At 47.7% G+C, this 17457-nt stretch overlaps 1 protein-coding gene across 3 annotated transcripts in view; it reads left to right on the plus strand.

Annotated features, from left to right (window-relative positions):
* The window catches only part of LOC138567085 (toll-like receptor 5), a 202500-nt gene that overhangs the window by 163828 nt on the left and 21215 nt on the right, over positions 1-17457 (plus strand). The window contains exon 1 of one of the 3 annotated variants that reach the window (XM_069644947.1): positions 2792-3022. The exons of the other annotated variants lie outside the window; for them this stretch is intronic. The gene's annotated coding sequence lies outside the window, so the exon portion shown is untranslated. Of the gene's footprint in view, positions 1-2791; positions 3023-17457 lie in introns of those variants that run through there. 3 annotated transcript variants of the gene reach the window in all.

Raw genomic sequence — 17457 nt, forward strand, 5'->3', positions numbered from 1 at the left:
CCTACTACTTTTCTCCAAAAGTGCCTCACGATTGTTATTGTAAGGTCTTTTTGAAGCATTTCTTATAACTTTAGCGCAATAGTAGTCATGCCCGCGGGCTGTGTGAGCGCTTTAAATTTGAAAATAAAAAAAAATGTCCTATAATTGTTGCACCGTTAATGGCATGGTAATATGCTGCACTGCAGCACAAAAGTTAAGGGCGAGTAAGTGGTTTACCTCTTCCAGTATTGGGATTACTCCTGATCTGTGGCTTGTCTGTGACGGCCATATGCCGGAATGGGCCGTGCCCAACCCACTTCCTGAAGCTAGGGTGGGGTTGGTTCCAATAGTCTGTGGAGGGAAGACTGACCAGGAATTTGTGAGAAAGTATTGCATTACTGGGTTTAAGGGTACTAAGTTATTAAAAGTGGCATTGCTTTATTACTTCTTCAAGTTGAAGTGCATAAGGTCCTCTCAAATGGCCTAGAAGTAAGATACATGCAGGTTCTTTTAGCATATCATGTTGTCAATAAGGGTTTACGGTTCACGCGCTGCTGCGGTGGGTATGCAATATAATTTAGAAGAATCGGGATAGGCCTTGAAAGTGATAAGGGGATATCTGTTTAACAAGGAATGTGTGGAAAGGTAGCACAATGGTTTGTACTGCACGCAGCTGTTTTGAGCTACCCGCCTCACTATTTCCCAGGTCGCGACCATGAGATGATGAGCATTCGCCCTCAAGTAACTACAAACAGGAGCGGCCAGGTGTCAGAAGTGAAGGGAGATGGGGGCTGTTAGCTCTCGCTGGGAGACTAGATGAGTCTGGTTCACTTCATAACAACAGCGACCAGGGGCCACTGTTGGCTCCCCACACCGACTGGGGTCAAACATTACATTAGGACAGAGCTATGCAGCATTTCAGACGTTTAAGGGCAATAAATGGTGGACACGTTGATAGGTTTGCATCTTATGTGAAAGCTGGTGGTACGGAATGTGATGTACTAAGCGCCAAGTTCCCTGGTGGTCTCTCCGGGTCGCTGGAGGGCTTGTAGGTGGAATCAGACTACCAATAAGGAATTATATTTTTCAAATAAACTGAAATGGAAGGGACTGAACTGGCGGTCTGATACCATGGGGGTGAGGGGGGCGTTCTCCCAGGAGCGGAAACGGAAGTGAGAGGGGCTCACCGGTTTTTGAATGGGCCTATGTAGCCCGGAATTGGCAGAGTCACCCGGGGAAGGATGTTTTTTGGGCCAGGCATACTTGTGGCCTGCGCAGGGCTGGGACCGCCTGTCAGGATGACTCTAAGAAAGTGATCATGTGTTTTCCAATAAAAATGTAATACGTTTTTACAAAATCAGAAAAGGTCTCACCTCATTACGTGTGGACAATGTATATGATTTATTACTAAGTAGGGGGCCATAGTAGGGGAAACCCCGCTGTGTGCCCTGGACAATACAGATACAAATTAAGCAGTGAGATGCGGGCGTGGACTGCCTCTAGGCCCAATATCAGCAGCCCTTCTCCTGCAGGTGCACCCACGTGCGTGCATCCGGTGTCTAATCAAGCAAGCGTGTGTGCTCAGCAGGGTGGGGGCACTCGATAAACACGCCCTCCTATGACCCTGGATTAAGAGCCTATGGCGTTTGGCGGCTGGCGCAGAGGAACAGTGCCTCCCTTACTTTCCTAGGAGCAGGCAGGGAATCCTGACATGTTTTAACTGGCCAGGGACCAACATGCTCGTCCAATGGCATCCAGTCGGACTGGTTATGGGGATGAGCAGCCTAAGGTGTCGCACTGGCACACGTTCAACATCATGGATTTCACTGACTCACTACAAATAAGCATTACGAAATATACCGCGGTTTCGCCTTAACACCCGGCTCTTGAGTTACCTGCACGGCCTTCCCCTCCCACCCCAAACCCCACTGCATCTTGTTAAGCCAGCGCTGGGTAGCTGCACACATCTCTGCCACGGCATCTCGACCCCACCATGCAGCAGTGTATGCTATTCATTCCAGTACTAACATCCAAGAACAGCTCTGCCAAGGCACCTCCACCCTATTGTGCAGCATCACTGGCTCTTCTTGTAATGGGAACCCTCTCACCTGGCACGTCGTTGCCAGTGAACTGCCATTGTGCCCTGCAGCACCTCCTGCTATTCCTGGGCTGGGGCCTCACCCAGAGGTGTATGCATTCCTCCCATGCGCCATGTTGTTCCAGCACGGGGATACAAGCTCGGCTCTCTCAGTGCACCTCGCCCACACTCACTGCAGCCCACCAGTATCCCACACACGGAGTTCTGGACACGTCTGCTCTTTCGTTTCTGTGGCTCCGCGCACCGCCGCCCCATTGCACCTCGTTCCTTGACTCCCGCTTCTCCAGCACTGCCATGTGCTGCTTTGCAAATGCATCAGAACTCCGAACCGCAGCTGAACGCTCCTTGCTAGCCCAGTTCTTATATCCCAGTCCACACAGGTGTGAGGTACATCAATAAAGCTGTGGGTAGGTGCCACTGAAACGAGTACTGGACGCAAATACAGCTCTTCCGGTACCCCTCAATCCCGGCCCGCAGCGCCCCCTGCTGTTTCATTGGTGAACGGAACGACACAAGCATAACTCGTCCAGTGCACCTCAATCGAGGCCTGCATCGCCTTCTGATATTTCAATACTCACCACGTGCACCCCAATCGCTCCCTGCTTTTGTACAAAGGCAGTGAGACCGATACACGTAAGTGTGTGCCGTGAGGTTAAAGTTCAGTTCCTTTAGCTTGTGTGAACAGCGAGGGCATTTTGCGGTGCAGACACTGGGGGAACTTCCCCAAACGTTCCCTCAGCTGTCGGAGTTGCCAAATACGCAAAGCAAACAGCAAACAACGTCACAGCTGAACTTCCCGACCGAGGTTACTCCCATGCACCGCAGAGTTTAAATAATAGCCGCCGGGATGAGCACGACAGTCGAGGAGAGGAGAAGAGGCCAGGGGCTGTGGAGATAGAAAGCGCCCAGAAGAAAGGACCCGTCCACTCATCTGTGGAAGGAACTGTGAGTACCCTTCGCAAGCAGTGGTTAACCCGCAACACTAGGCTCCGTGTGCTTACACTGATTTCATTTTAAGAGCTCTGTGATACTGTTTAGTGGTTACAGCACTGTGGGTGGAGGGCATGTAAGTAAAGACGCCACGCCTCGGCCCCCAGCATTAGGCTTTGTTCAAATCATGCTATCACCCAGTTCAGCATGTACCACCCATGGACCCTCATTAAGAATGCGCGACTGTTCTTTGGGTTGTACTAAGTTGCCCAGGACCGCCAAAAACAAAATAACCAGACTCCTCCTAACCACACTGGTCACCTCTTCCTCTGTCTCCTAAAAGAACCACTTACAGTATCTCCAGGACACCCACCTCAACACCATTATCAGCTTCAGCAAACATATGGGCCCGTGCGCTGATCACCTCACCTGGACGTCTCTTTGAGCCACGTTATCTCTGCTTTAGTACCTTTGACATCCTGCTCAATATTTGCTCCTCCTATCCTCTACCTCAACAATTCTCCAAACCCATGGTCCTTCAAAGGAAGCATCATCCGCCCAATGGCCCCCAACCCAACTGGCTTGCTACTCAACAATACTCCTATTCATTGATCCTTGAGAGGAAATATCACCCGCCCAATGATCCTCCCCACCACATGAGTATGCCCCAATCATCCAACAACACAAAAGCTGTGCAGCTCAACAATCCTGCAACCAAACAGTCCTGCAACCCAACCATGTGCCAACCATTTGATCTTCCAAAGCAATGATCCACCAAAGTAATGATACCCGTTCCTGCCAATCCCTCACCTGAACTATCCTTCAACCAAATGATCTTTCAATGGATCCACCCTCTTACCCAATGATGCACCACCACTGCCAGAGTACTACTGGGCATTATAAGATTGGAATGTTGGTGAGCCATTGTAAACATAGGGTGGGCAGAGGGCCTTATCCACCGTTACAAAGCGTGATGTTTCTCTCTCAACATTCCATCTCCTCAATGCTCAGTGCCTCCCTTAGCCAACATCCCACCATGATAATACACAGACCAAGGTTCTGAACACCTTCTTCCACTGTTTTCCTTTATTTCTAAACAGTTTTTAACCTAGTGTTGTCATTTTGCCCCATTATAATGGCATTACATTCCTGGGGGTTGGGGCTGTAATAGGCGTTATTGTCATTCGCGTTATGCGCTCTTGGCTTCGCGGTGGGCGGTTGGCTGAGAACACCTGCTGTAATCCTCTCTCCCCCTCGCTCTGGACTGTAATGCATCAGTGTCACCCACAGGGATTACTTTTTCCAAGACTGGGAAAAAAAGTACAATGATGATCAGAAGGCGATGGCAGCCCTAGTCAGGCTGCACAGAGCAATTAAGTGTGATACATAGGGCCTCATTTGTGGGAGGGGGGGCTTGCCAGTCAGTCATAGTAACATAACAATCAAAAACAGTGTGCACTCACCACAGTCTCTGCATCCTGGGCTGGCGCATTATTCACAAACCTGATGACCCCGGTTGGCGGGCTATATCCATTTTCATGAAAAACAATGACATGCAAGGGGACAATCCTGGGCACTGATGCTGGCCATATCTACACACTGCTCCACTCAGCCTGCACGGCATTGCTGCAAATTCTCTAATGTAATAACCAGCAGGGTGGGCTGACAACAGGACAGTCCCCAGCCAACAGCCCCAACAGAGGAGCAAAGTCAGTGAAAAGACCCATATCAAACAGGAGAGCCAGTCATGATCCAAAACGACCTCCTATTCAAAAAAGCCATAAAAACTCACCTTTTTAACGTGGAGTAAATTTTATGATCCCCTTTTCAGCTCCTACTGGCTTCTTTGTTGTCTTGTTTTGTCCTTGTCTTTTGTGCACCCTGAGGCCCACAGGCATGCGGCACGTTATAAGAATTAAAATAAATAAATAAATGAGTGTCAGCCTAGACAAGACAATCTTGACAAGCAACGCAACAGTTCAGTAATGATTTACTATCCACCATTTTACCATAGGAGGAAAGCATGTTTGCTCTTTTTTTACTGTGATTTTATGGTTAACGTGCTCCACTTGACACCGATAGGATTAGAGACACATTTTTAGCGATGATGTGTTTTAAAAATGCACCTAAACATTTATTTTATTTGAAGACACAACTAATATGTTAGGTTGGTTTCACCTTCAAATAACCCCAAATCTGCTGACACTGTATGGGGCAGCCGTGCGACACTGCATGGCCTGGAGCAACAGTGGGTGGTGTCAACAGTAGACAGGGAGCTGCCTCTCCCCAGGGTAAGAAAATGTTTGGCCCCTGGCACTTTCTTTCTTACAAACTAAGCACTGGTGTGATTACATGGCACGTCAGCCGTAGCCCAGAGGCTGAAGCTTTAATTACCCGTATGTCAGAGCATGCTAATATTTGCTTGTTATGTAGCAATTGTGATCACAACAGTTTTGTATCGGTGTAAATGGCAAGTGTTACTATTTCCCTCCTTGAAGGCATTTACCTAAGCAACGTCACAGTTGACTGGATACGAGTTTCAGTCAGCCCCTAAAGGATACAAACTCGTGATTAGCAGCTCACACACATATGTCAGCATCAAGCGTTAAACTCACCAAGCTATCTTGCCCGCTTAGGCCACCAGAAAGGCGGCTTCAAGGCACTGAATATCTTTTTCTAACGGGAAGGCTGCAGGAAGACAGCAGCTTAGTCCTTAAGCATTAGGGGAGCAACAACAGAGGTTACAGGCGTGGTTTTTGGCCGCATCCTTTGTGGGTTGCGCCAAAGGTACACAGGAGAGGTAAGGGTGGGCCATTGAGAGGTTCTGCTATGTTTGAAGGAGCTGTCCAAGTGAGCTTAGTGCCTAGTGAGAAAGACAAGCGAAGCTCTTTCATTCTGGGAAGATGAGCCTCTTGGGCCACCGTCCATCAATCTATCTGCCTGACTACACATCACCTGAAACCCCAATGAGGGGAACTTTCAAATAGCAGTGGGATATCGCATTCACTATAGGCCTCCCACAACTCCCCGCCACCGACCGTAACGCGATATGTTTAGGCTTCATCGTATTCATCAATAGCGCCCACTGGAGGTAACGCAGGATGTGTTCCCTGAAGCGGCAGTCTTGTCTATTTCTCCGCAGGGGTCCATGGGTGTGTATCGGGTATCGCGAGAATGCAGTCCGGATATCTTTTGTGAAGGACTCCATAGAGGCTGCTTTAATGTTCGTTGTAGTTGCAGTGCTGGAGGTACAGGAAGACAGTGAACATATTCAGGGGTTTCATGAAGAGTACCTAAGAATTCTGGGTAAGGTCCATATGAGGTATTATTGACCCCAAGTGAAGTTTGCCCTCCAGGAATAATATACAGCACAGGCTGTGAGCTGTATTGATGCGAGAGGTCAATAATGTCTGCTCATGGTCACCAGTGCCCTTTAGGTTATGATAGGTCGATGTTTTCCACAAACAAATACAGTACAATCAGGACAAGAGTCAAAAACACGCTTTTCACCAACACCATGCTGTGCTCTGCCTGTATCACTTTATACAAACAATAAACTGCGAATACGCTTTCTTTGTAATTACCTATTGAATAACAGTCAGGCACCATCGTGGTACTGACAATAATGACTTCTCATTTATATAGCAATCTGAACAACAACTACTGATCACATGCGCTTCGTCAACTCAAATCGACTGTTGATTTGTAGTAATAGATTCATCAAATAGTCTTAGTGTGGCTCTTCTTCCAATATATTCAGCCGACACGTGTTTCGACAGATCGGCTTTCTCAAATAATGCCAATGTGGAGTTTCACATGAGCTTGAGTTACAAAATTTTAAAATAATCATAAAATCAAATATACAGAACATTGTTTGTACACAATACTCTTTTTAATAATGTATATTTATGCACAAATAATGTTCTGTATATTTGATTTTAGTTTATTTTTTACTTTTGTAACTCAGCAATTGATTTGAGTTGATGAAGCGCATACGATCAGTAGTTGTTGTTCACATTGTTATTTGAGGTAGGAGAATAAACTCAGTATATTGGTCCGGCAGCACATCTTCACAACAATATTGAGGGTTTAGCACACTGCTACATCGGTCTACCCCCGCGTATTTCTCGGTTATTTATATAGCGCTGTCGCCAAATCACACTACAAAGAATATTTACACACAATGATTAAGTATGACCCTTGACTCCTCGCTCTGGTCGTGGGGGGCATAAGGTTACCACTTAGCCAGAATTGCACCAATCCACCCCTTAGCAGTAAACCCCTCAGCAATATCCCCCATTGGGAGAGGGGGAGAGGAGCCCAGGACTTGGATGTGGAAGATAAGTACTTGGAGTAATTGCCTTACCGGTAAGTAATATTATCCTTGGTGTTAGGGAGGAGCCATTCCCCGAAGAAGAGGGTCTTTAGCTCCTTCCTGAAATATAGAAACGACGGGGCGAGTATAGTCTTGACAGGGCAAAGGGTCCAGAGTCTTGGGGCATAGACAGAGAAGGCCTCTCTTCAGGTTCTTTCCTTCATGCACCAGCAGAATTGAAGTCCACACATGCTCTCACTTCTGGTGGATTGTAGGCTTCCGGAGCCTTCTGTGATGCTTCTCCATTCATTGGTCTATGCCAGTTGTACCGCCTGACTGATACCACCAAAACATCCCCCGAACAACTGCTCTAATCATGTCACAAGAGATGTCAGCATTATCTTCTTGTCCATTATTTCCAGTGGATGCCTGAGGTCCTGGCTTTTCGCCAGCATGTGAAGGAAGGACTGGAAATCTTTGCAGAGCAAGTGGGCTGCATAGGCAGAGTATTCTGCTGCACTCAGTGCAAAGTTTGAGGCTTAATGTGCCCTCTTGAGCGATGTCTCTACTCGCTTGTACTCCGGGTCCAAGGAGGTTGCATTCTCACTGGCCACAGAGGTGTGTCTAGCAAAGGAGGGAAGGGTAAGCAGAGGCAGCCTAGCATTGGTGGCACCATTTACAGTGTCAGTAATGATGGTGCTCAAATCCCCTAAAGATGCTTTGTTGGTGAGGGCGGCTTTTACAGGGGCCCAGGTACCACAGGAGGCTAGATATTGGGGGGATGCAGGGTAGACCTGGGAGAGCCAGGGAATGTATGGGTAGAGGCGAGCTTGGGTGTCTGATCTGGCACTTAAGGCCAAGCACGAGCCGAGTCTGATAAGTGGCCACATGAAACAGGGGCGGGGCCTGTGTTGGGGGCAAGAAAAGAGAGTGGGAGCCAGAAAAGAAGCTAAGGGGGTTAGATAGGTAACAAATAAGGACTAAAGGGACAAGAAAAGTGGCGAAAACGTACTGCGGCAAGAAAAGGGGCTAAATGGGGCAAGAACAGGGCCTGGGATAAAGAATGGGCTAAAAGGAACTGGGGCAAGAAAAGTGGCTACATGGGTTGAGGGGCAACAAAAGAGGCTAAACAGGACTTTGGGAAACATATTGTGCTAAATGGGTGGGGGCAACAAAAGGGGCTAAACGAGAATGGGGGTAATAAAGAGGCTAAAGCGGCAAGGGGAAACAAAATGGGACTGGGGCTAAAGGGGATTGAAACAATGTGAACCAAGGCTGGAAAGCCTAGGGTCCGGGTTGCAGACCCTTCGTCTAGCTCAATGGCTAGAAAAACATTCAGTTCTGATGTCCGGGCATTTATCTTTCGTTGCTTTCATGTTATAAATAATGTCACTGATACTCTTAGCTCGTGAAAAACCAGCTGTCTTAATGTTGAAAATGACCACTGTCAGCAGCCTATACCAAAATGCTAAAGATGCCAATGCATTTCGGACAACATATGTTAGTCATTTTTAGCATCTTGGCATAGGCCGCTGACAGTGGTCATTTTCAGCAGCTGGTTTTTACAACCTTGTTCAATCTCACGTACCTCTTATAACAATCTGACCACCAACCTCCCACTCTCTTGAAATTGACGTGGCAGCACCGATCCTGAAGTAGTGGGTGCCGAAATCCCCCACTACTATTCCCAATTCCTTCAGCGCTAAGTCCATAACCCTTTTAAACTGGAATTTGCTCACTACCGTACCATCCTGGTGTAATAAGAGGGGGGCATCATTAATGCTGGGGGGTCTCTTCGCTAAGTACTGCCTTAAGAAGCACACTGGGCAACACAGGCTGTCCTTGATCCAGTGCAGGGTGATTATCCTACCTTTGTTGTCCAGATCTGTTTTGGATCTACATAAGCGCATCCGCGCTACCTCCGCTGCTACTGCTACATCACTCGTTCTTGAGTAGCCGAGGACATCCCCTTTTTTGTTATGTCCTACCAGTTCACTAACCCTAAGGACCCAAAAAAGGCCAGGCTGAAAGCCGTCCTAAACATGTTGGCTTCGAAGCTGTTCCTGCACAACATCCCCAGTGCCGGAAACATATCTTGAAGTTTTCCGAGATCGATTGGGCACCTAGCATCCTTTCTTTGGCCCTCTTTTCTCGCACCTCCCTTCAATGCCATCTTTACTTAATGGTCTATCGTGGGGTCAGCGTAGCCCCCCCAGCTTCTGATAATGTGCAATTGCTGCCAGGTGATAAACTGTCCAAAAACTAGACTTTTGACTCTACAAGGCAGACCCTATGAATGATCTCACTGGTGCTTTGACCTGCCACTCCGACAGGCCCTGCCTAAAGGGATCTACATGATCCAACCGTGGCTGTCTGCCAGCGGCCGGAAGGTTTGCATGAGAAAGGTGCAAACCACCAAAAGTTTGCACCTTTCATGTGAACACACGTACATGCCAACACCCCCACCCACACCCACAACACACCCATGACACACCCCCCACCGACATCCTCAACACACCCCCACACACCCCCCCAAAATAAACAAACCCCACTTAACTTTTTCTTCAGGCTGAGTCCCTGCGGCACCAGTTCCCTTTCACTTCCATGATCGGGAACCGGCGCTGCAAGGTCCTTTTCTTTTTCTTTTTCTTTTACAGGTTCTGCGGGGGTTTCCCCCACAACCCCCGCTCACTATACTGTGTGGTATAGTGAGCAGGGTGTTGCGGGGGACACCCCCGCGAAAATAAAAAATTCAGAAAAAAAACGGGGGCATCCCCGCAACACCCCTCTCACTATACCACACACTATAGTGAGCAAGGTGTTGCAGGGGACACCCCCGCAGCCCCTGCAGTCTTTTTGTTTTTTACTTACCTGCGATGCTACCATCAAAGGTTCGAACTTTTGGTGTTCGAACCTTTGGTGGTAGCATTTTTTAACCTTTTTGTATGTACAACCGTTTAAATACGGTCAAAACGTACAATACCGCCTAAAGCTCCAACACGTGTCCCAGCTTGCCTTATACCTTTTCGCTGTGCTTTGAGCTAGCACATTGTCGATGAGAGAGGTCAAATCTTAACAATTGTTTTCCACATGTGCTCTCGTTGGCTTCTGGCATTGTCTCCCTGAATTTTGACCACTGCAAACGAGATAGAGCATCAGCCACCACGTTCCTTACCTCGCGGATGTGCCTGGCTCTCACTTCTGTTTTTATTCTAAGCAGTTTCGCTTTAGAAGTCCTGAGTAGACGCAGCACCCTGACCCTGCTCGTGTGTCCTCTATTTATGACTTGAAATATTGCCAGGTTATCAGACCACAGCATCACTCTTTTGTTCCTAAAATGATCTTCCCATAGGTAAAAGGCTACGATGGTAGGGAACAGTTCCATCCGCATGATATCTACTGTAATGCCTATGCGGCGCCATTCCTCTGAGCACGCTCGGGCACACCAATCTCTCCCCATTATCGCCCCAAACCTGTGCCTGCCTGAGGCATCAGTAAAGGGCCTGAGGCTGTCATTGCTTGCCCACGTTCCCTCCACATGAGCACACCGTGGAATTTGTCTAAAAACATGTCCCACATCTTCACAAATCCTCCTTCATTGGCATGCCCATGCGCACGGTTTGTGCTGCATAATGCAGTCCGGTTCTATGTGATATTACCGCATTTCAAAGACCAAACGCAAAAAAGGCAGATTTATTTTGGCCGTCTTTGTGTTGGCTTTTAAATGAGGCAATATCACACCCTAAGACTGCCAACCCGCTGTCCCAAGATGACCCCTTCCCCACAGTCTCCTTCCGTTTTTTATGTTACAAGGGGGGTTTCACCACCCAAACTCCACCATTCGACACCCACCCACCCCTTTCCTAGCAACAGACACCAAATCCGCTCACATACGCTCACAAACACTCACGCAGACACACACACAGACACTCACCTGCCAGCCCCTCCGCGCACTTGTGTGCGGCAGGGGGAGGCAGATCGATTTAGAATGACCACTCTCAATCATTCTAAATCAATCTTTTTCTATTTCGGTCCATTGAAAACTATGTTTTCACTTAGGACCTGAAGTCCAGCTGTTATGACGGAAATATTCCTTGCAAATACCTTCCCAGCTGGGATTACTTTGCCTGCAAAATGGAGCTTTTCCTGTCACAGCACCGTTTCTCGACTCGAGAAAAATTGCAATTAGTACCCCGGTAAGACGTGCTTGGGTGCTAATGGCAATATGACCCTCGGAAGGGGGACATAACCGGTCGGGTAATGCCCCTGGGGATCCGTTAAAGCCCTGCTTCACTCGGGCTTCTAACTATGGATCCGGGGGCATTACCCGACTGGTAATGGCCCCTCTCCTCCGGTCATAGTGCCTAAATATTGTTTGGCAAGGATGGCTTGCCATGAAGCACCATTTTCAAAGGAGGGCAGCAGCTATACTACATCCCTGACACCTTGATGTATGATACATGTGTGGCTTTGGCTTACGATGGGTTTTAATGTGGGTGTATTGAAGCAATAGGCTGTAGTTTCTTGTCTTGGTGACCTGATGTTGTGGTAGGTGTCACATGTGGCTGGATGTTGTCTTTGTTATGTGGGCGATAGGTGATTATTTTTTGTGAGGTTGTGTATTTGTACAGGTTTCATTTTAGTAGTGTTGACGTTGGTTGTATGTGCTGATGAGTTTTTGTGCTGGTAAATGATTAGCAGTATGTTTTGTGTCCAGTTGATGGATGGTTATGCAGGTTTGTATTTGAACTGTTGGTGAGTGGTAGAACAGGTTTCATGACTGGCTAATACGGCTGACAGCCAAGTTGGTTCTACATGCCCCTTTATGGCCACTTCAAAGCACTGGCCCGCCTTATGGATGGTGTCAAGTCTTCCCTTGTTTTGACTTGCCTGATTAATCAGCCAATGGGGTCTTTGATTTGGAATTTGAAGGAGTGACAACTCTATTGGTTGGACCTGTTTCTTTGGCATTGTCTGGCCTTTTTTCTGGTGTAAAGTTGTTTATTATTATTTCCATATTATTCAGATACAAAACAACAAAACATCCCAAATTGCTACACGCTCCTCTGTTACAATCACAGCAGTTACAATCACTCTTATTTTATAGTTTGCATGTGTAAGCATCCTAAATTCTCTCCGTAGATTCAACATAACAACTAAAAACTACTTCACACTAGAGCTCAGACGGCTGAATTTTAGTTTGTGTACCAGAGTGTTGGGTCGCGTGCGTACAAAGTCCACGCCTAGGGGGACAGTTTCCATTTTCTAAGGTGGAGCATCCACCTCCCAAACTGCAATTCTACCTTTCGATCTCAAGTGTATCATGACATACCGTGTTGTGTTCAGGACGGCCTGTCATCCAATGGATGAAACACCGCCAACAGAAGGCTCTCCCATGCAGCAAGCTGATCAGGCTGACCATCTTCTACCCCTCTACTAGCGCCTGCCCATGCCCTTGTCTCTGCTAGGCTCCAGTGTTCAAGGTCCATCAGCCATTGTTTATACACAGGTCCTCGTGTGCACTTCCAGGACATAGCCACTCTTCGCTTTGCCAGTATGCAAGCTAAGTCCATAAACTTGAATACGTGCTTGAATTTTGCAGGTCTGGGATAAACACCCAGGAGACATTCTAAAGGGGTCCACTCAAACCTAGTAATTCCCACATCTCTGCAGGTCCTTTCTATTTGGTCCCAAACAATTCGCACGTTAGTGCATCTCCATAGCGTTTGCATTAGGTCTGCTTCTTCCAGGTTAAACCATGGGCAGGCGGCGGTTACCCCTCTTCCAAACTTAGCCACTCTACAGGGGTCCATATACATCCTATATAGTACATTAAGTTGTATTAAGTGAAACCTCTGGTTGCGCAATACATATATGACAAAAGACAAGGCTTGTTCCCATTGTACAGCAGTAATCTGTTCCCCTACATCCACCTCCCACTTGCCCTTCAATTTGTCATACATTTTCTTGTCCCCCCCAATGCATTCATATATGCAAGCGGCCGGTTTAATTCCATCTTCCAGCTGGTACAATAATGACAATAGCGCATCCTCTGTCGGTTCCTCTGGTAACCCTCCCCAGTTTTGCTTCTCTAGTCTACAAACCCTCATATAGCACAGTAATTGCCCTCCCGGTAACCCGTCTTCCTTTACAATATCCTCCAGCTCTTTAAACTGCCCATTAGTAAACATATTTGTATACCCCATGTCTTTCCCAAACTCTAGCTTACCCCAGTTCTGCATGATTAGAACTGGCATATGCCACCCCTAGAGCTTGCATAGCATCTGGGTGGGACAAAAGTATAACCTTACGTGCCTTATTCCACACTAGCCTTCCTAGTTGCAGCAGCAGAAATTGGGACCTCATGCATGTCGCCGGAGCCCACATACCTTCCTGAACCTACTCGGCCATACCACCTGCCTTAACAAGCCTGTCTCCGCAGTTGCCTCATATGTGAACCACAGTGCCACAAATCTCAGCTGCGATGCCAAATAGTACCATTCGAATTGTTGTAATTGGCTCCCCCTTCTTGGTATGTTGAGTTTAGCGTTTTCATAGATATCCTACACCGACTCGAGAATAATTGCAATTAGTACCCAGGTACCTCCCCACAAGAAATCTCCCAGTATCAGTATCCCCTCCAGCTGTCTGAAAATGCCTTGTTCCACATAATAACAAACATTAGAGAATGCACACAGCAGTCTAGGGTGTATTACCATCTTCGTTATGGACACCCTACCCATTTCTGAGAGCTGCAAGCGTGCTCAGAATTTCATGGAGTGCTGTATCCCATCCAGTGCTCGAGTATGCGCTATATATACCCCCAGATACCGGAATACCCCACAGTTCCCATTTCAGCCCCAATTTGGGGAGATCCCTTTCATCCTCCTCCCTCAGTCCCGCCAGGGGAAATGCACACAACCTTTCTCTACTAAACTTAATTCCAGGACCTCCATAATAATGGGGAGGTTATGCGCCGGTTCATAAAGGTACATCAGTACATCATCCACATATAATGATATAAGGTGCCTCTTTTCATCAATCAATATGCCCTCAGTCAGGTACTCCTGCCTCAGATACACCGCTATCGGTTCTAATGCCAAAATGTAGACCATCGGCGACAGAGGGCACCCCTGTCGCGTCCCTCTATGGATGTCCCACAGCTCTGAAATACACTTTCCAGACTTTAGCCTAGCCACCGGGCTAGTGTAAAGCAACTTGACCCCATGCACGAATGGCTCCCCAAACCTCTGTAACACTGCAAACATCCATTCCCAATACACTGAGTCAAAAGCTTTTATAGCGTCCAGAGAAGCCACCAGCAATTGTTCTGGGCACCCAGTAGCGCGATCGATCACTGTAGCCTGCGTAAGTTCAATGACGTGCTACAGCCTGGGATGAATCCTGTCTGATCTGGGTGTATTATAGTAGATATCACCCTGTGCATCTGGTGCGCCAATACAGTAGTTAGACTCTTAGAAGCATAGTTTAGTAGGTCCAGTGGGCGATATGAATCGTACCTTTCCGGGGGTTTCCCTGGCTTTAGTATCGGTGCCACCTATGTTTCCCTCATCCCCAGCGGGAGAATTCCCTTATCATAGGCCTCCTCGTACACCTGCAATAGCGGCTCTGCCAACACCGAACTATATACTTTATGGAACTCAGACAGCAATCCGTCCCCCCCAGTGGCTTTACCTGAAGCCAATGTTTCAATCGTTCTTTTCGCCTCCTCAATTGAAACAGGCTGATCTAATTCCCTGACCTGCTCTTCTGACATACGAAGGAGGCTGATCTGTTCAAGCACCCTTTCTATCTCATCTTGCGGCAGAGTCTGATCATGACTGTATAGTCGTGCATAAAACTCTCTGAAAATGTCATTAGTAACCATTTGTGACCTCCACAGAGCCCTACTTTCATCCCAGAGCAGTGTTGTCATTCTCCTAGGGTTTTCCCGCTTACACAACCAGGCCAACATTCTCCCCGATTTGTCTCCCTCTTTGTGTATCAGTTCCATCTTCACCTCATAATCAAATTTCGACAAACTGCCCCAGGCCATCTCACAATTTAGGCGTACCTCAGTAAGAGCATGTTCCGACTTCCAACCTTCATTGGATTGGGTTTCTAATCTAGTAATCTCCTCCTCCAGCACCTCCAGTTCCCTCCTCAATTGCCTGCAAGTCCCCCCCGCCTTAGATATTGTCTCGCCCCTAACCACCACCTTCAGCGTCTCCCATACCGTTCCCCAACTGTTTACACACCTTACATTCACATTCAAGTTCCGGACTATAGTTTCTCTCAGCGAGTTGGTGAAAAGCTCCAACCTCCAAGGCATGCACTGGGAGTCTCCAAGTGGGTACCAGGGGTCTATGGCTTCCAGCTTCCCATATTACCAACAGGGGGGAATGATCCGATACTGTGCGGCCCGCATATTCGGCCCCAATATATTCCCCAAACTCTCTGCCCCAACAAATATATAGTTGAGCTGTGTATATTATAACATGAGGAGGCGAGTAGAATGAATATCCCTGGACTGCAGGGTGTAGTTCCTGCCATACATCCACTAGTGCCAGATCTAATAGGACTGCCTTTAAAGCCACCATAGCCCGGTATGGCCCTCCCCGAGAGGGCAATTATCTATCCAGCTGGATATCACGCACACAATTAAAATCCCCACCCCACAGAAACATCAGTTCTCTCTTTGTGACCAGCCTGCTGCTAACTTTCTTGATATGCATCGGAATTCCAGTGTTGGGGAAATATGAGTTCACTATACAGACTTCTTTTTGTCCTATATAGCCATGCAGTATGACATACCTTCCCTCACTATCTAGTCTTACTTCCAACACACACAACGGTACTGATGAGTCTACCCTATGTGGCTCCATTTCCCGCCCCACCCCACCTGGACCATAATTCTTGACCCTCAGGAAGTAGGTGGGTCTACTGTAATAGGGCCACAGATATCTGCTTCCACCTGAGATAGGACCGCACCTTATTCCTTTTTATGTACATTCCTAGTCCCCTAACATTCTATGATGCAATATTGAATCTGGGCATTGTAACTTGTGATAGACGCCTCCCCTCCACCCGACAGGCCCGCTTCCCCTGTCCTCCGCTTTAGGCGTGGACCACTCCGTGCTCACCATCCATTCCAGTGCCCTACCATTGTAAATCCTCTACAACTTCCTGATATTGCTGCACCATGCACACCCCGGTCTCTAATTATCTTGAGCTCAGAACCAATACATCTAAAACAAACCAAAACCAAAACAATCCCTCAAACGTCAAGGGTAAACAATGCCCAACAGCGATGCCCCGTTCGAGCAGACCCATACCTCCTGGGTTAGACCCAGCCATTTGGTACCGGGTTCTAGGCCAGCAAACAGCTGACCTAGCTAAACATCTGTTTTGGGGCTTTCCTAACACCATCTAGCAGTGTCAATGCCCTTCCCTGCAACAAAAACACATTCACACTGCAGACCTGTGTCAATTATATAGTGTTAATCCTCAGTTTCAGCCCTTGCCGCCTCACAGCATTTTCCAGCTGCTGGTCCAATCTTGTAGTCAGCCCATCTATCAAGTTCCTTACACTGTCCGGGGTGTCCTTGCCAGCATCCACCTTTCACTTTTTAAGGTCATCCATTTTGCCTGCGAGGCCCTCTTCTCTTTTATCTCCCAAACTGTTATGGTTTAGCCACATATTTGCTGCTGCTGGGGTTTCACGAAAGTGCGTCTTTCCCCCATAGAGGATCTTTAGCCTAGCCGGAAACATCAGCATATATTTGATGCCCAGCTCCCTGAGTTGCACCTTTAGAGGGATAAAGGAATCCTGCCTTTACTGCACCAAATGTGTATAATCTGGATATATGGTAACTGGTGCATCTCCTCTCTTTATGGTTCTGCCCTCTCCTCTCTGGAATAGCGGAGCACTACTTCTCGGTCCCTGGAGTTTAATATTCTCTGACTGAGGGTGCAAGCCCGGTGGGGGTTTCCGTTGTGGGGATCTATGCGCCCTCTCCACTGTAAAACCCTGTGACAACTTTTCTGGTCCAATTTCTTGCAGCAACAATGTTTTGACATAGCCAGTCAGGTCACAGCCCTCGATTCCCAACGGCAGCCCCAGTAGCCTAACGTT

This window comes from Ambystoma mexicanum, chromosome 2p (genome assembly GCF_040938575.1).
Source record: "Ambystoma mexicanum isolate Mex_15411 chromosome 2p, UKY_AmexF1_1, whole genome shotgun sequence".
Taxonomy (NCBI): Eukaryota; Metazoa; Chordata; class Amphibia; order Caudata; family Ambystomatidae; genus Ambystoma; species Ambystoma mexicanum.